Raw genomic sequence first — 22,850 nt, 5'->3', positions numbered from 1 at the left:
GAATTTAGATATCTGATTAGTAGAGTAGTTGAGTAGTAGAAGATTTTAAAAATATTTCTGGTTTGTCTTTCTGTGTGGAGTCTCCTCTCCACCAAATATTAGACTTACTCACCAAAAGCTGTAGCTAAAGTAGTTTTAGATAGAAATTCAGACAAGAGAATATCAAGACACAAGGAAAACCTCAAAGATAAAAACAACATATTCCTCAATGGGATCATTACTGTGACTGAAAACTTTCTTTAAAGAGTACTGGAAAGAGTCAACTATATAGATGGCCTCAGTGGATTTATGGTGCAGTCTTATGGGAAACAGTTTAAATTCTCCTGTAAGACATTCCATTGTTATTTCCTGTAGACACTCATTTGCAGTTATGTTCAAGGAGTTAGTTTACTGCAGAGGTGAGGATGGAGAATGGTTAGTATTTGATGAGATGCAGATGAAATGGAAGGCATGTATTGAGTCATGAAAGTTTATTTGGTTTCTACTCTTCCTAACCTTTGCAAATTAATTTCTTTTAAATCAAACATATTTTGTAATTTAAAATGTGGTCTTCTTATACTCACACTGACCAGTTATGAGAGCTGAGCATTGAGTCTAGTGTACAGGAATAGGTTCCACACTATAGGTAAGCTGAAAAGTATATATGACATTTATATATTTGACTGAACCTACAGGTATCACTGGATTCAGACAATGCAAGTGATCAATTGTTTTAATGTGGAAGGTAGGTTGTGGATGATCAGTTCCTGCCTTTGCTTACTACTAATATTACTTAAAATGCCTGTTATAGCTAATTCTCACCAAAAATGTGTATCAATTATGGATAAAATTTCTAATAATGATTCATCTGATTGACCCTGAGATGGTTAGAACACAAATAACAAGAAAAGATTGAAACTATGAATATCAAAAGTCTTATTGTACATCATTTGGCTCCTTGAATGGCAGTTGAAGTCCTCTGTCTATGAAATAATATGCTCAAGACTTGCACATAAACCTTGAAGATGCATTTATTTAATAGACACTGTCTTCCACTCTCGCATAAGCTGGAAATATCCTCAAACAACTTAGATGCCCATAGAAGAGGGCTGTGATACACCTAACTTGTGGTTCCATCACTGTATTTACAAAGTATCTTGATTTATTATTTTCTATGTTCCATTACTATGTCTTTCAGACATTGTTACTATATGAGAACATGGTATTTAAGGGGAACCTGAAACTGTTCCCTAACCAGAGCCATTCATATTTTGCTTCAGAATTAACTTTTATTTCCCAGAGGTGAGAGTTTGTTATTGTACTACACCATGTGTTATTTTTATCAAAATGCAATTACTTCTATGAAAAGAGGCTTGCAAAGGCTACACTTTATGTCCTGTTTTACAAGGATGAACGAGACTGAGGACAACATATGAAGAGAAACTTGGCAGCAACTACTTTTTTGGGGCCTGGATTTCAGCCCAGTCTGTCCTTGAAACTTCTCAATGTGGTTCTCTTAAATTTGAATAAAAATTTACTGAGTTTAGAAATCCTAAAACTACTAGAAAAGTACTGTGTCAACTTGATGTTGAGTTGCTATAAAATGTAATGATGCTGACCCATTACATCACTTCGAAAAACAGCACAAAATGAAAAAAAAAAAAGCACAACAAAGTGACATTTTACGTAGTGTTCATTTTTATCTCATTTACTTTTATGGCATTTCTTAAAACTGTCTAAAGTTTATAGAGCAATTAAACTATGTTCCCAGTAAGGGAAATCACACACACACACACACACACACACACACACACAAACATGCACACACAAAAAGTCTAATAGTAATTTCAGAGAGAAGCCTTACTTTCCTATTGTTTATTCAAATCAAGAGTTTTAGTTCTATAAACTATGTAGCTCCTGCTATAATGACTCTGGTCAACATAATGATAATTATTTCCTTTTGTACATCAGAGAATGATAGAGTATGATTCTAAGATTAACCAACAATGAATGTTACTGTAAATTAAAGGATCTTCCACTATTGCTCTTTGTTTGAATGGTTATTTATTTTGTGGCATAGAATGAATCCTGACTGGAATTGAATGAAATATACCAACATTAATCTGATCTTTAAATGAAAACATAGCACTATTGAAGAAACCTAATTAAATATTAACTGGTAGAAAGTGATTTTGTCCTCTATTATGTTTGCAACATCTTCAGATATTCTTTTTTTAAATTATGCTTTAATCTGATATTTTTTACAGTCCAGTCTTTATCTCCTCCCAATATGCCCTTAGACTGTTCCTCATCCCATTCCTCCTCTCTCCAAATCTCCAAGAGGATGTCCCCACCCACCAACCCCCACCCCACTAGACATCTCCACTCCCTGGGACCTCAAGTCTCTTAAGGATTAGGTGAATCTTCTCTCACTGAGTCCAGACTAGGCAGTCCTCTGCTGTACATGTGTTAGGGGCCTCATATTACCAGTGTATTCTGCCTGGTTGGTGGCTCAGTGTCTGAGAGATCTCAGGGGTCCAGGTTAGTTGAGACTATTGGTCTTCCTATGGAGTCGCCCTCCTTTTCAGCTTCTTCCATCTTTTTCATAATTCAAACACAAGTTTCACCAGCTTCTGTCCAATGGTTAGATGTAAATATCTGCATCTGACTCTTTCAACTGCTTGTTGGGCCTTTTGGAGGACAGTTATGCTGATTTCTGTTTCTAAGCACACCATAGTGTCAAGATTTGGAGTCTCCCCTTGAGCTGGATCCTAATTTGGGCCTGTCACTAAACCTTCTTTCACTCAGTCTGTTCTCCATTTTTGTCCCATTTGTCCCCATTTAGTTCTTTCAGAAAGGAACAATTCTGGATCTGATCTGGATCTAAACATGCTGTAGGGGATGTGAAGGAAGAGGAACACTCCTCAATTGCGAGAGGGACAACCACTTTGGAAATCAATCCAGGGTTTCCTCAGAAAAATAGACATAGATCTACCTGAAGACCCAGCTATAACACTCTTGGGCATATTCCCAAAAGATGCCCCACCATACCTCAGGGACAAGTGTTTCACTATGTTCATAGCAGCCTTCTTTGTGATAGCCAGAAGCTGGAAACAGCACAGATGTCCCACAACAAAAGAATAGCACATTTAGCCCAATGGAATAGCATTCAGCTATTAAGAATGAGGACATCTTGAAATTTGCAGGCAAATGGAAGGAACTAGAAAATATACTGAGTATATAAAATTAAACAAATCAGTGGCCTTTCTTTACACAAAGGATAAACAGGATGAGAAAGAAATTAAGGAAACAACACCCTTCACAATAGCGACAAATAATATAAAATACCTTGGTGTGACTCTAACTAAGGGAGTGAAAGATCAGTATGATAAGAACTTCAAGTCTCTGAAGAAAGAAATTAAAGAAGATCTCAGAAGATGGAAAGATCTCCCATGCTCATGGATTGGCAGGATTAATATAGTAAAATGGCCATCTTGCCGAAAGCAATCTACAGATTCAATGCAATCCCCATAAAAATTTCAAATCAATTCTTCACAGAGTAACAAAAAACCTAGGATAGCAAAACCTATTCTCAACAATAAAAGAACCTCTGGGGGAATCACCATGCCTGATCTCAAGTTTTTCAACAAAGATACTGTGATAAAAACTGCATGGTACTGGTACAGCGACAGACAGGTAGATCAGTGGAATAGAATTGAAGACCCAGAAATGAATCCACACACCTATGGTCACCTGATCATTGACAAGGAAGCTAAAACCATCCAGTGGAAAAAAGACAGCATTTTCAACGAATGGCTGGCACAACTGGTTGTTATCATGTAGAAGAATGAGAATGGGTCCATCCTTATCTCTTTTAACAAAACACAAGTCTAAGTGGATCAAAAAACTCCACATAAAACCAGAGATACTGAAAATTATAGAGGAGAAAATGGGGAAAAACCTCGAATATATGGGCACAGGGAAAAAAAAATCCTAAACAGAACAGCAATGGCCTGTGCTATAAGATCAAGAATCGACAAGTCAGATCTCATAAAATTGCAAAGCTTCTGTAGGGCAAAAGATACTGTCAATAATACAAAAAGGCCACCAACACATTGGGAAAGAATTTTTACCAATTCTAAATCTGAGAGGGGACTAATATCCAATATATACAAAGAGCTCAAGAAGCTGAACTCCAGAAATTCAAGTAACCTCATTTAAAAACGGAGTACAGAGCTAAACAAAGAATTCTCAACCAAGTAATATTGAAGGGCTGAGAAACACTTGCAAAAATGTTCAACATCCTTAATCATCAGGGAAATGCAAATCAAAACAACCCTGAGATTCTACCTCATACCAGTCAGAATGGCTAGGATCAAAAATTCAGGTGACAGCAGATGTTGGTGAGGATGTGGAGAAAGAGGGACACTCCTCCATTGCTTGTGGGATTGAAAGCTTGTACAACCACTCTGGAAATCAGTCTGGCGGTTCCTCAGAAAACTGGACATAGTACTACTGGAAGTTCCAGCAATACCTCTCCTGGGCATATACCCGGAAGATGTTCCAACTGGTAATAAGAACACATGCTCCACTATGTTCATAGCAGCCCTATTTATAATAGCCAGAAACTGGAAAGAACCCAGATGTTCCTCAACAGAGGAATGGATATAGAAAATGTGGTACATTTACACAATGGAATACTACTCATCTATTAAAAACAATGAATTTATGAAATTCTTAGGCAAATGGATGTATCTGGAGGATATCATCCTGAGTGAGGTAACCCAAACAAAAGAACTCACACAATATGTACTCACTGATAAGTGCATATTAATCCAGAAACCTAGAACACCCAAGATACAACTTCCAAAACAAAAGAAAATCAAGAAGGAACTTCAGCGTATGAATACTTCATTCTTCCCTAGAATAGGGAATAAAATATCCATGGAAGGAGTTGCAGAGACAAAGTTCAGAGCTAAGATAAAAAAGATGGACAATCCAGAGACTGCCCCACCAGGGGGGGTCCATCCCATAATCACCCACCAAAGGCAGACACTATTGCATACACCAGCAAGATTTTGCTGAAAGAACCCCGAAATAGCTCTTCTCCCGATATAGTGCCTGGCAAATGCAGAAGTGGATGCTCATAGTCATCTATAGGATGGAACACAGGACCCCCAATGTAGGAGCTAGAGAAAGTACCCAATAGCTGAAGGGGTCTGCAACCCTATAGGTGGACAACAATATGAACTAACCAGTACCCCCAGAGCTCATGTCTCTAGCTGCACATGTAGCAGAAGATGGCCTAATCGGCCATCATTGGGAAGAGAGGCCCCTTGGTCTAGCAAACATTATATGCTCCAGGGCCAAGAAGTGGGAGTGAGTGGGTAGGGGAGCAGGGTGGGGAGAGGATATAGGGGACTTTTGAGATAGCATTTGAAATGTAAATGAAGAAAATATCTAATAAAAAAAAAGAAAATAAAATATCCTGAGTGAGATAACTCAGACCCAAAAGGACATGCATGGTATGTACTCACTAATAAGTGAATTTTAGCCAAAAATTTACAGAATTCCCAGTATAAAATCAATCCACAGGACTCAAGAATGTTAACAAACTGGAGAACCCAAGTAAGTATGTCTCAATCACACTTGGAAGAGAGCAGAAAGCAATGGGGTGGGGTTTGGGGAGTGAGTGAGGGACCTGGGTGAGAAAGGGGACAGGGTGGGGAAAAGAGGAACATGATCAGGTATTGGGGGCCAGGACTGAAGCCCTGAGGGCCAGCAGAAAGAAGGAAACAGCAACCTTTGGAGGCAGGAGGTAGGAGGCCCCTTGTGAATATACCTGAGACCTGGGAGTTGAGAGACACTCAGAACTCAAAGGGCAGGACTTTAGATGAAGTGCACTACAGTGGGGGAAGGGAACTTGTAGAGTCCACCTCCGGTAGAAAGACAGGACATAAAGTGGAGGGATGGGGTTGCCATCCCACAGTTAAAACTATGACCCAGATATTTTTAAGTGCATTGAAGAATATAAATATTGTTCCAATATCCAGTAAGAAGTGTAGGCCAAGAAGATATGGGCCTACACTTCTAAGTTCAATAGCTAAGTGTATTAGCTCTTCTTCCAGAGTACCTGGATCAGTTAACCAGAAACATGTCAGTTCAAAAACATTTATACCTTTACTTCCACGTCTATGGATTCTATTTGTCAACTTTTGACTTCTGAATCACCAGGCACACATGTGACACACCCACATGTAGCTCTTGCAGGAGATATAGACAAAACAGCCACACAGAAGATAATAGCACAATATAAACATAAGCTCAAATCTGACCAGTGTGTAACATGCTCCACTATGTTCATAGCAGCCCTATTTATAATAGCCAGAAACTGGAAAGAACCCAGATGTCCCTCAACAGAGGAATAGATACAGAAAATGTGGAATAATTACACAATGGAATACTACTCAGCTATTAAAAACAATGAATTTATGAAATTCTTTATCAAATGGAAGTATCTGGAGGATATCATCCTGAATGGGGTAACCCAATGACAAAAGAACTCACATGATATGCACTCCCTGACAAGTGCATATTTTCCCAGAATCTTAGAATACCCAAGATACAATTTGCAAAACACATGAAACTCAAGAAGAAGGAAGACCAAAGTGAGGATACTTCATTCTTCCTTAGAATAGGGAAGAGAAGACCCATGGTAGGAGAGTTCTGGGTTCTCTCCAGCTTGTGGCTATTATAAATAAAGCTGCTATAAACATAGTGGAGTATGTGTCCTTATTACCAGTTGGAACATCTTCTGGGTATTGCTGGATCTTCAGGTAGTACTATGTCCAATTTTCTGAGGAACTGCCAGACTGACTTCCAGAGTGGTTGTATAAGCTTGCAATCCCATAAGCAATGGAAGAGTGTTCCTCTTTCTCCACATCCTTGCCAGCATCTGCTGTCATCTGAATTTTTGATCTTAGACATTCTGACTGGTTTGAGGTGGAATCTCAAGGTCGTTTTGATTTATATTTCCCTGATAATTAAGGATGTTGAACATTTATCAGGTACTTCTCAGCCATTTGATATTCTTCAGTTGAGAATCTTTGTTTAGCTCTGTACCCAATTTTTTAATGGGGTTATCTGAATTTCTGGAGTCCAGCTCCTTGAGCTCTTTGTATATATTGGATATTATTCCCCTATCAGATGTAGGATTGGTAAAAATCCTTTCCCACTCTGTTGGTGGCCTTTTTGTCTTATTGACAGTATCTTTTGCCTTACAGAAGTTTTGTAATTTTATGAGCCCCCATTTGTTGATTCCTGATCTTACATCACAAGCCATTGCTGTTGTGTTCAGGAAATTTTCCCCTATGCCCATATATTCGAGGCTTTCCTCCACTTTCTCTTCTATTAATTTCAGTGTCTCTGGTTTTATGTGGAGTTCTTTGATCCACTTTAAACATTAAATTTTTCTTACCTTTACCTTGGTTTTGTTTGGAATATTGAATGTGTACACCTATATGTGTTTATGTGAAGCTTCAGTACTAAGAATGGGTTACATCTAATCAAGTTGCTGGTCAAAATTATCCCATGGAAACCTCCAAAAATTCTGGAGCAAAGACTGTAGATTTTTCTCAACAACATGAAAGCAAGGCCCCACTGCCAAACATTACACCTACAAAACCTCATTGAAAAAGCAACCTCTTGTTCACCTGAAGCCATCACATTGACTAGCTAGTGATTTTGTTACAGGAAGGTACTATTGGTGCTACCAAAAGGGAAATATTATATTTCATAAAACTTTTATGGATAAATTATTTGTTAATTAATTATAGCATATTGCTTTTATATTTAAAAGTGAAGATCCACAGTTCTAAATCAAGGCTCTCTTCCTCTATAAATTTCAAATTCACTCTTGCAGATTCATTATCTCATAACACAATTTAAAAATAACAACTTTATTGAATCATGCGGAAACTTATGATTTTGCTATATGTGCTTAGTGTCATTAAAAATTCATTTCTGTTTTAAGCCACATTCTTTTAAGCAGTCTTTAACCTATATATAAAGGAAACTAGAGGATTGTTCACACCACTAATGCAGTTTTTGTAGTAGCTCTGGGGTATGCATTGTAACACTGTTGAAAAGCCCTAGACTATTTTATCATTTTAACCATCTTTTGCTCCTGTCTTTACATCATCTTTCTAAATAAATAGGTAACTTGAGAATAAATACAAAATGCATAAATTACACGAGGTTGTAAATATTAAGAAAAGGACACATGTTTTCAAGTTTAAGCATATTTACGCATACGTTTGAATTGAAAATAACTTAAAATACCTTTTTTTTAAAAAAAAAAAAATACAAAATCTCACTACATAGCAAAGTCTGGCCTGGAACGACTGATCATCATTCCTTATTCTTCCCACTGACAGTTTTTGGATATGAGGCACTACAGGGTCCTAAGATTGTTTGTAATGTAAATGTGCCTTTCCATTTCCATATGTTTCAAATGAAATATTTCATACTTGAGGCTCTGTGTGTGAGAGAGAGAAAAGCGTTTCCAGTATGTTTAGATCAAGGTAGCTAAGTAGCACTTCTGGCCACTCTCCTTACAGTGTGTGCTTGAGGTTTGTTGATGTTATTTGGAGGAATGTCAATGGTGCTTGTGGATCCAGTTGGCAAGCCATTATCTCTCTAAATTTTGGTACAAATGCAGTAAATAAAAAATTAGCACTTGTTCATGGCAGAATCCTGGACAGTGGCTCTTCAGGGAGAGATGAGAAACTCCTATGAAACCTCTGTGGCGTGAGAACAACGGGACACCTGCTGCTCTGTGCTGTCACGGCAACCTCTCTTCCATGACATACTCAATATGTTGAAAAGCAGGAATTTGTCATGGAAGAGGGTAATATCCCAGAGGGCATGTGAAAACCTAGCTGCCTGCCAGTTTTAATCCATGAGCTTCCTAATTCTGCATTAAAAATTAAATTTTGATTTATTATTTTGAAAACTCCAGTTTGGGAAAATATTAGCCTAATCACAGAAACAAAGGCTTCCTGTTCCACTGTGAAAACCCTTCCAACATTTCTGCTGTTCTTTTCAACTATAAGGCTAGGATTTTATTCCTATATTTTTAGGAAATTTTTTGTAATATATATCTAGATTTAATATTATTATTCTTATATACTATATATTTAGATAATATATCTAAAATATTACTATTATAATTAAAACTTTCTTGTGCATCATACATCTATCCATCAAAATATGCTGCCATATGTATAATCTAGAAAAATTTGGTACTTTGGCTGCTGTGAAGCATCTTAATATTAAATTAGGATTGTGCACTTTGAAGATGACATCTTCTTGGCAGCTTTTTTAGTCTCCTTACTAAGCTACCTATAAAGATGTCAACTGAACCAAACTCACAATGGTATTTTAAACTAAGATTTAGGGAAAAAGAAAAGAACACTGCACCAGGACTGTAAGTAACTTAAATTAATTTAAGACTGATTAAATAGACTTTGAATGAGCAGTCTGGGAACCAGCAATCCATGCATATTCCTGGAAGACAAAACTAACTTCCTAAAGGACAGTGGATGGATATGGAAGATCCAATGAAAGACTGGGACAAAGTCTGATGCTAGGGCAAGACACCATGCTAGGTTATACCTGATTAGCCTCTTTCATGGGTAATCTACCCAATGATTCAGTAATCTAATAATGTTTATTAAATTACAAACTATTTTAATTACTAAACACTTATACTTCTGTATTCATGCTCTTTCTATTGCTCTGATAAGACATCATGACTACTAAGGTTCAGCCTCTGCATGTGTCGGGTCCTGAGAAAGGCAGGAGTAGGAGCAGCACTAATTCAATAATGACTCAGAGTTAGTACTGTTTGTAAACTGTCAGTTCACATGGTTTCTCTTTGCCCAGAAATTCTTATCATACTTGCTTCCTTCTTCTACTCATTCTTTAGCCTTCTCCCTCTCATCATTCCTTTGCCTTCTCTGGGCCAGATTGCCTGAACCCATTCTTTTAGTTACTAGTGCTACGTCATCAAGACTTTGGTCATTATTAATAATATTTTAGAAGTCCTTAAATTTACATAAAATCTATGAGGCCTGGATTATTAATTCTAATCTCTGCTTCCTTAAAACAAAAACTAAGCACAAAGCAAAAGCTCATTTCCTTATAGTTTTACCTAGCCTATTCTTCACAGTTTACTGGGCATAACTACTGTGATTTCCTAGTATAGCAGACCACATATTTTGTAACTATTTCCATGCAGGAACAGAAAGGTGTCAGATTATTAAGATTAAAATGGTTTCCTACAAAGTTTTAAAATTTATATAAGTAAGTAGGCATTGCCCATTTTTACTCCTTCAAGTAACAAGGAGAATGAAGTATTAACTTTTTCTATGCTTATATATTACCTTTTAATTCTCTAATCTTGGTTTCCCCATCCTAGCAATTCATAGCCTCACATTCTTTCCTTCTAATACTATTTGTTTCTAGATCACATACAAGTTTTTCTCCTATAAAATAAAACCATCTATAATTTGGCTGTTTTTCATAGATTCCTACTTTTCCTATCCATACATTTTCTTCTTGATATCACGTTAATTATCTTTGATGTCTCCAATTTCACTCTGGCTAATTAATACAACAGTCATGGAAACAGAGGGTACTTGTATCTCCTCATAATTCCAAATTCAATGCTAAATCTGGCAGTGAGATATTTCTACAACTGAACATGCAGGCTTTATGGCTTCTGTATTTATGTTGTCTAAATAATATTCCTTGTCCTCCACAGCCTCATGACCACCTCCATTCTTCATTGCTAAGAACCACATCTGTTTTATTTATTATGGAGTGATTAGCTCTGAGTAATGGGGGAAGTATATTCCCCCCAAAATAGAGATTGAAACTAGGGTAGAAGAGACAGCAGATCAGCATCAGGGCAATAACATCCATCAACCCACACAGGGATCAATGGTGTTGCAATAATCCAGGGGCAGGAACTACATCACACCTTTCCTTATGCAACCATGCCAGATCTGGCACATGACCAAGGTAACTCCTAAGAGAAAGAGAGTGTAATTGGGTGTAGGATTCCAAAGGTTTAGGGTCTGTGATGGCTGAGTTAATGAATGGTGACAGGTGGCTGGAGCAGAAGATAAGAGTTTATGTTTTGATTCACAAGCAGGAGACAGAAAGCACACTTGGAATGGTGCAAATCCATTAAATCCCCAAAGCTGACTCCCAGTGTCAGACCTCCTCTAATAAGCCTACACATCCTAATTACTCACAAGCTATTGCACCAACTGAGAAAGAGTATTTGAATGTATAAGCCTATGGGTGCCATTATCATTGAAACCACCATAGCATTATTAAACAAATCACCTTTTAAGAGCTTTGCTTGGTTGGGAATACATTGAGCACAGTAGCAAAAAATTTTCTACCATACATCCCAGAGCATATCTCTTATAAATAATATGATGTATGTAGCCTGGAAGCAATAAAATTACTCTGTGCAAAACATTGTATGGTTTATAGATTTCTATGCATTATTAATAAATATAAAGATGATCGTGTTTCAATAGTATGGGAAACACCATACGAACATTGTTCTCTACTGAATTTATAGGGAGCTCATATTTCAACTGGTTTCTCGAGATTCCTTTTAAATTTCATTTGGGAATTTACTCAGTGGTTGATCTGCTGCCAGGAGTATAGTAGAAGGAATTCAAATAGCAGTGTCGATACTCATTCTAGGAAAGTCTCTAAAATTCCCTTCCAAGTGAAGGGAGGGAGAAAACATATTCTCTTGGTTACTGAATCAATTTGGTCAGGTTTTTGTTCAAGATTCCACTTTGCAGGCTTCCATAGCTGATTATCTACAGACACTTCTTAAACTTTAAAACAAGAATAATATGTAGAGTTCATTCAATATATTCACTTTTGAGAACCCCACGAAACTGATTAGAAAATTTAGTTTTATTGCATAAGGTCAATCAACAGTGTGAACTAGAATTAAGCCACCTAATCCAGTCTCTATGGCTACGCAGTCAGTTTTGGGTAAAGAGGCCACCAGAAGTTGTACTGAGGTACAACTTAGGTCTGATCTTTAAACAGGTTGTAAAAGAAAACTGTTCTCCTGTAGCCAAATCTTAGTTTACTTGTATTTGCTGTGATAAAATACTGAAGTAAAGCAGGTAGGGAGGAAAGACTTCTTACATCTTATGTATTACATTCCTCTGTATCAGGAAGTCGGGGTTGGTGCTCAAGCAGAAATCTGGAGGCTCAAACTGAATCAGAGATCACTGATAAGTTTTACTTACTCATTTGCTTGATCATCGCTGTTTACTCAACCATGCAGGGCCACCTGCTCAGGGGTGGTACCAGCTAGTGTGGGCTGGATTTTCTACTTCAATCATTAAAAGAAATGCCACAGAGAATTGCCTGTAGGCGGAGTGATGACTGGTTTTCCTCAACTGAGTAATTTCTCTTCCCAGGTAACAGAAACTGGTAGTTGACAAATAACAAACAAGGAAATAAACACAAGCCAAACCAACCAAACAAATAGGTAACTAGCACACTAGACCACTTATCTCATTCAATAAGCAGTTTGTATTCTTAGGACATCTCTCATTCATGGCTCCCAATTCTCACCAAAAAGACCTAAAATAAGACTTCCCAAGTCTAGCAACCATGTCTTTTCCTATATGTCAGATTATAAAGGAGACTTCACCAGATGCAAAAGGGAGTTTATGAAATATGTTACCACAGAGTGTCTTGATTCTATAACTTTTATTTTTTGCAGGTAAATTGGTTAAATCAATCTATTCTTAGCTTCACATATATGTTAGCAGTAAGGCATATTCATCAGAAACTAGAATATGTTTCAATTGTGTCACTGCTATAATTATTCTGATACGTTTCTGAGAAAAACTGAGTCCCTCTTCATTGTCTACGATTTCAAAACTTTTCACTGAACCTCATACTTTAGTAGAAACCACATACCTGGTCAGAAGAAATGGAGCATTAGCTGAGACAAAGCTCAGTAGCACATTATTTAAATTGTATGCAAAGAGACGATGCAAAATTGATGTATATTAACACTAAAGGGACACTAAAGGTTTCTTGGATATATAAGGGTAGATATTCTATCTACCTTTATTCATAAAGATGTATATGAGTCACAATACTATATGACTTAGCAGGTCAATCAGAAATTCATGATGGAAACTGAAATAAGATGTAATCATTAAATAACAAAAACCATTGGACAATGATGAAGAAAGACACTGTCACAGAAAAGCAGTGTTTATTTTAGATTTGTAGTATGGAGTATGGAGGGAAATAAAAATGTGAATTGAAAGCTTAGTGATAAATTGGGGGCAAGAGGAAAGAATTGACTCAATTCTTGATATTTCTTTCCCCATAGAAAGAAAATGGATGTGATTTAAGCCTCCTACCTATTTGTAGTTTTTCAAAATCCCTATGCCTAGACTGCAAAATTTTAAAGGACAGATGATAATATATAATTTTACTGTCTTGCTCACGTGTCTCTTCCTTTTTGGTGAGGATAAACTTGAAGAGAAAATGTATTATTTTGTCTTAGACTTACATGCCATGGTCTTGAGTATATAAGTAGGGAATATGTAATTTATATAAGGGGATTTATTTTTTTTAGGTATTTTCCTCATTTACATTTCCAATGCTATCCCAAAAGTCCCCCATACCCCCCCCCCCCACTTCCCTACCCACCCATTCCCACTCTTTTGGCCCTGGCATTCCCCTGTACTGGGGCATATAAAGTTTGCAAGTCCAATGGGCCTCTCTTTCCAGTGATGGCCAACTAGGCCATCTTTTGATACAAATGCAGCTAGAATAGCAACATATACCACTTCTTTGTCAACCGTGGACACACTGCCTTGTGAAGATTCTACCACCATGAAACGAGTCACTTTTCAGAACTTACTATTCAACTGCAGGTCTCCTTAGAAGAAACCAGCTTTCCTCTCTCTTCTTTCTTCTCTCTTCTCTCTTCTTTCTTCTCTCTTCTCTCTTCTCTCTTCTCTCTTCTCTCTTCTCTCTTCTCTCTTCTCTCTTCTCTCTTCTCTCTTTCTCTCTTCTCTCTTCTCTCTATCTCTCTTCTCTCTTCTAAGTGAACATGGTATTAGATTTCTACAGCTATAAAATGGTAATATTAATATTATGTGAGTGGGTTTAAGCAAATACACACTTTTAAATAAAACCTTGCATGGCCTGTGTAGAGGGCTGCACTCTGATTATTAAGCATCCATTGGTAGATACCCTGTATTTGCACTTTTCTTTGCTATGTAAAACCAGGAGAAGCTATTTGATGTAGTTCTATCTGTTGACTTTCTATTAGATCAGTAAAGATTCCAGTCAAAATTTTACTCCCAATTGAATAGCAAATGAGTTACCAATTGACATCTTATATTTGATAGTCTCTTACAATCTTAAAACAGCTATTTTTTTTTCTTTTTCAGAAAGCAATATTCTAGTAATATCCAAAAAGGTCAAGGTCTTATAACACATCTGAAATTAGAGTTCATTATAATAGTAATATAAAAATCTAAATGCTACTATGTGTAGTCAAAGGTCATTTTAAATACTTTTTTGTTTGGTAAATGACATGGAGCTTTAAAGTTTCCCCCCTCCCAAATGTAAAAGCAATGAATTTAGACAGCAAATCCTATTAGAGAGCTTATTTATTCCAGGGGCACTGCAACCCATGCATGGTGAAAAGCATGAGAAACACAAATATGAAACAATTGTCTGAGATGTCTGAAATATCCTCTTGCAAGGCAAGTGAATGTGGCAGAACATTGGGGAAAACATTTTGTCAAACACAACGCACTGGTGAACATCGTATTGCTTCATAGCTATGTTATTTCAAAAGTGTTTGCTATCATTTTCCTGAAATTCATTGTTTCTAGACTCTATTATTAGAAAAGAAATGGAAATGCTTGTCTAAAAAGGATATAGATATTTATTTCTGCCCACTTTCACTGGGTCTCTCTCTATATAAATATAGATAGATAAATGATAGGTAGATGATAGATATAGATATAAATTTATATATGATATAAATTCATATATCATACTTATATTTAATCAATATATGATACTAAGATTTAAAATCTGATATTAAGGATTCTTGTAATTACATGATATCCTTTGAAATTAAGATCGATCCCTTCATAATATTTTTACCTATAAGAAATTGCATCACATGTGAAACTTAGAAACACTCACACACACACACACACACACACACACACACACACACACACATGCATACACTCAGACAAATACACGTACAAAGAGACAAGATGATGTTCTCTTTCTAGTGATTTATGTATTTAAAATACATAAAAACCTTAGCATAATGAAAGTGATGCAAACATACTTATTTTCTACATGAGAAGAGGCATGGTAAATGGCATTGAAGCAAAGTTTGCTGAACACGAAGTAGCATCCGACATTCTGGGCTCGTTTTCTTGGGTGAAGTTTTATTTTCCAGGAATGCCAGCTGCACTGTGTATGTAGTCCTTACATTCTTTAGCTTAAGAGTCAACTTTCTTTGTAAAGCTGGCTGGTGCAAGAAAGCATTTCGTGAAGCGCCTGTGTTTTATTGAGAATTGTTGGTCAAATCTATGTGTTTCCAGGCTTGCCTTTGAAGTGAGTCCCCAGAAACTAAGAAATGAATAGAGACTTAAGTGCCATGATGCACTGTGTGTACCCGGGGGGATTTAATAGCTGATATCAGTAATGGTTCTCACATCATTGTTTGCTTCTTTATGGAGAGAACTGCTATCTCCTTAAGTTTCTATTCCCTGTCCTCTTATATAACCAATTAAATGAGTATAGAATTGTTAACTAAGTATATGGGAGTGATATTTAATTTTATTTTTTATTTGCTTTATACCTGAAGTCCATAAACTTAATGTTTAAATCAACAAATTTTATATCATATGAATTAAATTATTTTTCTTTGAGAGAGTCTTATTAACTATCAGGATTAAGCAAAATTCTAAATATTTGTAATACTAGATGCTGATACATTAATAGTCATTTGGTAAATTAATTATAGTATTCATCAATATATTTGAGACAGTATAGAATTTTCCATACATATGAACATCTTGATGTCAATAGGATAATTGGTAAAAATATGATTTATTCACAGTGTTATTTTCACTGGTTAAATGATTTACATGAATAAATTTTACATTTGAAAAAAAAAGAAATAGCTTATTCTTTCATTTATTTGTTTATTAGACAAGAACAACTTTCTCATCCTCACATATCTTCACTCTGTATTAGACCTCTTTATTTTCATTTACCTAGCTTCTTCTAATTGTGCCTAAATTTGATGTTTTTTAGTTCTTCTATGACTAGATAAGTTTATGTTTTACTTATTGAAAGCAACGTTGGTCTATTTTGTGTTGAAATAAGCCATATCAAATAAAATTTTATATTTTGTATATACTTTCATATCCAAATTATTAATTTCACAGAATATTAGCTTCTTTGAAAAATAAATTGAATTTTTCAAACAATATTTTTTCTAATAGTCAATAAGTTGTCTGTTTATTGATCAAAATCATTAGATTACTTGCTGAATTATTTAATTAAAACAAAATTACATAATATCACCCCAAAACTTCAACCCTTTTCTTTTATTCAATGTCCTACAAATTTTTGTCCCCTTTTAAAATTATTCTTTTTGTGTCCATTTATGTAGAAGGACATAGTAATGAAACCTGTTAATTCTGTTCCGTATCTTTATATGTATATGTTTTAGGGTTCACTACTTCATATGGACAACCATCTTGGACCAGACCTCTGAAGAAGACAATTTCTCCCCTCCCAGTGGTATTTAATTGCTTGTAACACTTCATCTAGGGATAGGGCTCTAAGAGACTACTCCCATAGACAGTGCCACATCAATTGTTATATTACTTGTTTAGTCTTGTTTAAGCAGTCCATTTGTTGAGATTTCATAGGTGTAGGCTACCTATAATATCTACACTATATAATCTCACAATAGATTTCCCTGTTAAGTTAGTAAATGTTCCCTAGAGTAACAAAACTAAGATAGATAGATAGATAGATAGATAGATAGATAGATAGATAGATAGAGATATAAGTCCTCCCCATATATGTATGTACATACACAATCTCTCTCTCTCTCTCTCTCTCTCTCTCTCTCTCTCTCTCTATCTATCTATCTATCTATCTATCTCTCTTACACACACACACACACACACACACACACTTGTGTGAATACAATCAGGTATGTGGAAAACAATACAAGAAAAACTAAATATTAGGGGAAAAGGAAAGAGTGATGACAGGTAATGCATGGGATTTATGAAAGAAGATATAGAGTTAATTGTTTTTCTAGTTATAACTTTGTCATAAAGTTTTATTATGTGTTGGAGAATTCCATAAAAATATAGTAAACAGTGAATGTATAAAAGCCAATGTAAATGAATAGCCTTATAGACAACACAGAAGTTCACTGAGATTTTTAGATATTGAGTGTTGTTAAATTTGATATGTAATATATTTTTAAATAAATTTAAGAAATTAAAAAAGTAAATAATAAATTAAAATTATAATAGAGTCTATTGTATTGATGCTGACCTTTTGTACTTCCCAGAAATTGAAAGTTGAAAGAGAGAGAGAGAGAGAGAGAGAGAGAGAGAGAGAGAGAGAGAGAGAGAGAGAGAGAGAGCAACTTATATGTGGGATATCACCCTTTGCAAATAGAACCCCCGTCACAAAGAATACATTTTATTGTCATGGTTCTTACCTGATGACACATGGTTTCACAACCTATGTGTAAGATATTGTTGCTGAAAGCACCCAGACACATTTTAGTTTAAAGTGTTTAAAGAGTTAGAGAAACCAAGCTCAGTGGGAGGGGGGCTAGGAAGACTCCCCTTTAGTGCCTCATTCTTACAGTACTGGACAGTGTTTTGAAGGCTGATTGGGGACAAAGTTATTAATAGCACTATATTGCTATAAATCCTGTGAACAACAATAGTGACCAGTCTGGCAAAATATTTCCAAAGGTGAATCTCAATAGCACTAATATTTTTGGGAAAATTGAGAGTTGCCAGAATGGACTCAGTAGGAAGAGACTCAAAAGAGTAATGTAACCTGAGCAAGAATTCTTGCGGGAGAGCTCATATACCATAGAGTAAAACCTATTAGTACGACTTCATTAAAAAAGATTTTCTATCAGCTGTCTTCTAACTACTTACATCATAACCATAGCTATTATTAGCCCTTGTTCCTAATAAAAGTTGTTTCCTTTTGGGTCAGATGAGATCTATTTAAAAATCCTAAAACAAAACACAATTGCTCATTGGACAAAGAATAAGTGACTGTACCATTCCTATCCCCAAATCAGACATATATAACATAATTACTCTACATGAGGCTCAGGGTACTTCCTGGAAAATGGTAAGAAATACTGTATGGGACAGGGTGAAGAGGCCTGCTTAAAATAGTTTGTTCTGGCCATGTAAGAACTGTGCTAACAGAAAACTCTCAACATCTAAGGTTGCCTAGAAAATCCTTGCACAATGCCACAAGAGTCAACAATTCATCACGGATTCATAAGACCCCACCTTCAATGGCAGTCCAAGGTTGATGAGAGTCAGGTTACGTCAACTAGTTCCTTAGAAGGATGACCAAGACCAAGTGGTAAGCCCTATACACAAGCACATAGGAGAAAAGTAATTGGATTTTGTGTTTGCATTTTCTGTTCATTTTCTAATTGTTTTATATATAATTATACTACTAAGTATATAATATATTCATAACACAGCTAGATAGTATATTATATAGTAAGAGTTTAAGTAAAGGAAGGGTGAATATGAACAAAATGTTCTTTGATCAAGTTTATACAAACTATTGGGAAGCAAACTCAAGCTTCTTTTGAGTACATTAAGGAGTTAAAGAGCTGAGGATAGACTAAAATGTATAATGAAGGCACATTTAGTCACAAGATTACTGAAAAAAAAATCAAATGGAACTATTCTACTGTATTTTCATAAAGTCAGACAAGAGAAATGAGAATGTATATATACCTAAGCAGCAGACTGAGGACACGGGCATGGATAGCATATAGGTCACAAATTAATTGGAAGGCCATATCTACCTATGAAATTTTTCAGAGAACCCTGCCAAACAGTAAATAGACAGGGGCAGGACAGGTCCTCATAAGAGGAAGTGGGTGAGTTCATATGTACTAGAAGTTTCTTTCTTTCTTTCTTTCTTTCTTTCTTTCTTTCTTTCTTTCTTTCTTTCTTTCTTTCTTTCTTTTTCTTAAATGTATTTCTTTTTTTAGTAGTGTCAGAAACTGGTCCAGCTGGACCTGTAAGGTGTTAAGTATTCCTGGAAAGTAAAGTGTGAAAAGATTACCTAAGAAACTGAAAAGTTGGGAGAAATAGAAATATGAAATGGCAGTCTCACCATGGGAAGCAATAAAAGTGAGCATTTCTGAACCCGATCACAGGGTTTTGGTTTTTTTTTTTTTGTTTTTTTTTTTTTTTCTATTTTTCTCTCCAGTGATATCAAGAAGTACCATAGGGGTATAGAACAGGTAAAAAGCTGGTCTTGGCCAAGGTGAAGTGATTCTCATCTAATGCTAAAAATAAGAAGAGAAGCCATGTCATTAATTTTTAATGCAAAGGAGTAATGATAAACCAATTACACAAAATAAATTTAAGGACAGAAGGTAAAATGAGATTATAGGGGATGAGATAAATAATTTTTGCAGGACATTTTTTTTTTAAAATTTGGATACCAAAATAGATGCGATTTGAAACTGTGCTTAAAAGGTTATAGCAACAAACACAGAGAGGTAACCTGACTACCCCAAGGATAATCCAGAAGGAATTAGTTAGTAAGGTTCAGTGAGGAAAAAAATGTTCAGGAAATCCAGAAACTTAAAGAATTTATGGAAATATGACAAGATTATGATTGGAGAAATGTTCAAAGGATAAGATCAAATATCAAAATGAATACTATCAACTCAGGAGAATAATGAGTGAGCATCTATGGCTGCAATAGAGAGGGGTGTGATTGAAACCATATAGTATGAAGGCATGATAAAAGTTGTGAGGTTTTTAAAAGACCCTGTAGTCTTGAAGAACCACAGTATGAAGCAATCCTTCCCAATGTTTCTCTTGCATAAAAAAGACCTAGGGCAGGAACATCCTAAAAGATTAAGTCATAAGTTGTCATAGGAAACATATGCTAGAAAACACAAAAAAGTTCTCCACCATGCTAGAAATAAAACATGTGATGTGATATGTATACTCTCACTGAATATGAGTTTTGAAAGAATTTATAATTGTGTAGGAAATGCTTATTATATAGTAGCAGCTTTTAAAGACAAATTTACAGTTTATAATTGGCCCTACCTATCTCTATGATTTAGTTGTGTGATTTATATATGTTCATGAAATTAAACTCCAATGAGAAACATTAGAAATTCTTTTATCCACATTGAATATGCTCGCTTTTGTCATGGTTATTCTCAATACATTACCACTACTATTTACATTGCATGCATATAAGTCATTGCCAGAAGATTTGAAATGCACAAACGGTTGTGCTTAATAAGCTACATGTAAACACCACTTGCATAAGGGTATGAGCATTTAAGACATCTGGTATCATCAGGGGTCCTGAGGCCAGCTTACCATGGGTACCAGACAAGTCTCTATGTGAGACAATAGAAAGCAAAAACATAAAAGAAAGATGCAAAATTTTAACTTGGCTCTTCATGGATACAAATGAATCATTTGTGTTTTTATATCTTTATATACTGGTTTCCTTGATTTATAATATTGATTTAAATGATCAAAAAATGCATGGGAGTGCATCTGTTTGCATTAAAATAACCCATTAATTTTTCCATCGCATAACTTTGAGGGAGGGGCTTCACGTGTGTCATGTTGCATCTGTGGAGATCAGAGGACAATTTGCTGGAGATGTTGCTCCTCAATATTGTACTTAGGTCAGCCAGCACTTTTACCTGCTGAGCTGTATCACTGGACAATAAGAAGTCTTTTTTTTTTTTAAATCAAATAACATTATATTAGAAGTAACTAAAGTAACAGAAGCAGCAACAGAAACAAACGGAAAGCTTTGGGGCTCTGCTCTCCCTGGTAAACACACACAAATTCTATTCTCAGCTTACACTTGGGGAATGGAAAAAAACAAAGAAGAGCATTGGACATATCTAGCCTTGTGGAGATATACTTCCTTTTAACATGGTATACTTTTGTAACATATATTTCCTCTTATCATGATAAATTTCTTTACCTTTATGTTTCTAACAGGTTTCAGTATGATATCAAGGCAAAAACATATACTGGAATGATTAGGTCATTAAGAATAATATCTTGGACTCTATGAACCCTTTGCCCAGTTACTTTCACCCTATAGGACATGAAACAGTATGTCATACATTCATGTGGTGATACTAATTATTTTTAATTGTTAAATGTTTGACTGGTTGAAAAGAAAACCTTATCTTGGTCATTGTAATGGCTACCTTTGATTTTCAGTGAGACTGAGGGCCTATTCCATATGGGTTTGACATTAGAATCCCAGCCTTTGTGAATCATTTCTTTGGTTAATCTCTGGAGTTTCTATGGAGATTTTTCTCTTCAAATATGTCAATCAGCTACTTGTAACCATCTACATTTTCTGTAATTCTTACTCAAATTACCTCTACAGCCTAAAACTTCATTTGGCCTTTAACTTTAGAATCATTAACACATTGTACAACTTCAGAATTATTTGGATCTGAAAAACAACCATACTGAGGTGTTGGAACTTCATTGTCAATAGTAGCTCTCTGAGTTGCTCAGGCTATTGCTGCTAAACATTCCTGGAATCACTTCATTCCAAGTTTGTTCCTATACATTGATTTTGGACTTAGTAACATGATAAGGAATGTTTTAAAATTGTGTTAGTATGTTAGTACCTTTTTACTCTAACAAGTATATCTACTTTAATAACACTCTGCATTTCTAATATGTGCTAGGAGCTACAGCCTCCTCTCTACTCACTTCTACTGTAGATAATGGTACATTACAAACATATTTCTATTTAAAAAAAAAAAAAAGGATTGTCAGAGGAGGCAAACAAACAAACACTTTAGAAAGAGTGATTCTGTTAGTGAGAACCTGAGTTCCAAATACACAGAGGGTGTTTTGGGATTGTGAGTTTCCAAGTACTTGTGGGATTGAAACAATAAATGAGGAACTTGATACATCCTTTAAGTTGTACAAAAGAACAGAGAGCCTGAGAGTAGAAACTGGGTTGGAGTTAACAAAGTGGGTTCAAGTATATCTGTGGAATGAAGAAATGACCTTTTTAAAAACCTAAGTGTAGGCTATAGTGGCTGCTATTCCAGTCTTAGCTTTAATAAAATAATCTGGGATCTTATGTACTCTGACTTTAGAAACTGCAATTTCCTTTCATAGGAATAATTGCTTAAGAGCATAAAATCTTAGGTGTCATGGTGATCTCCACAAGTTACTTTTAAAAACTTTCTTTGTTCCAAAAATTAGAGATGTCTGATATTTCTTTTTAATGAAAATTTCTGAATAGACAAATAGCATTGGCAGTAACACCAAACATATTTCAGGCTCCTGTCATCCTTTCAGACACAATTTTATCATCTTGACTTATAATCTCACTCACTATATTGTGTAAATGTCTCTTTAGGTTCCCTCTTCCCACTATTGAGTATTTCAACTAATGTTAATCCCACTGGGAGTCTCCCATGT

The sequence above is a fragment of the Mus caroli genome, unplaced genomic scaffold (assembly GCF_978045245.1).
Source record: "Mus caroli unplaced genomic scaffold, Mus_caroli_1 scaffold_10, whole genome shotgun sequence".
In the NCBI taxonomy this organism is placed as follows: domain Eukaryota; kingdom Metazoa; phylum Chordata; class Mammalia; order Rodentia; family Muridae; genus Mus; species Mus caroli.
The sequence above is the reverse complement of the archived record's forward strand: the minus strand, read 5'-3'. Positions refer to the sequence as shown.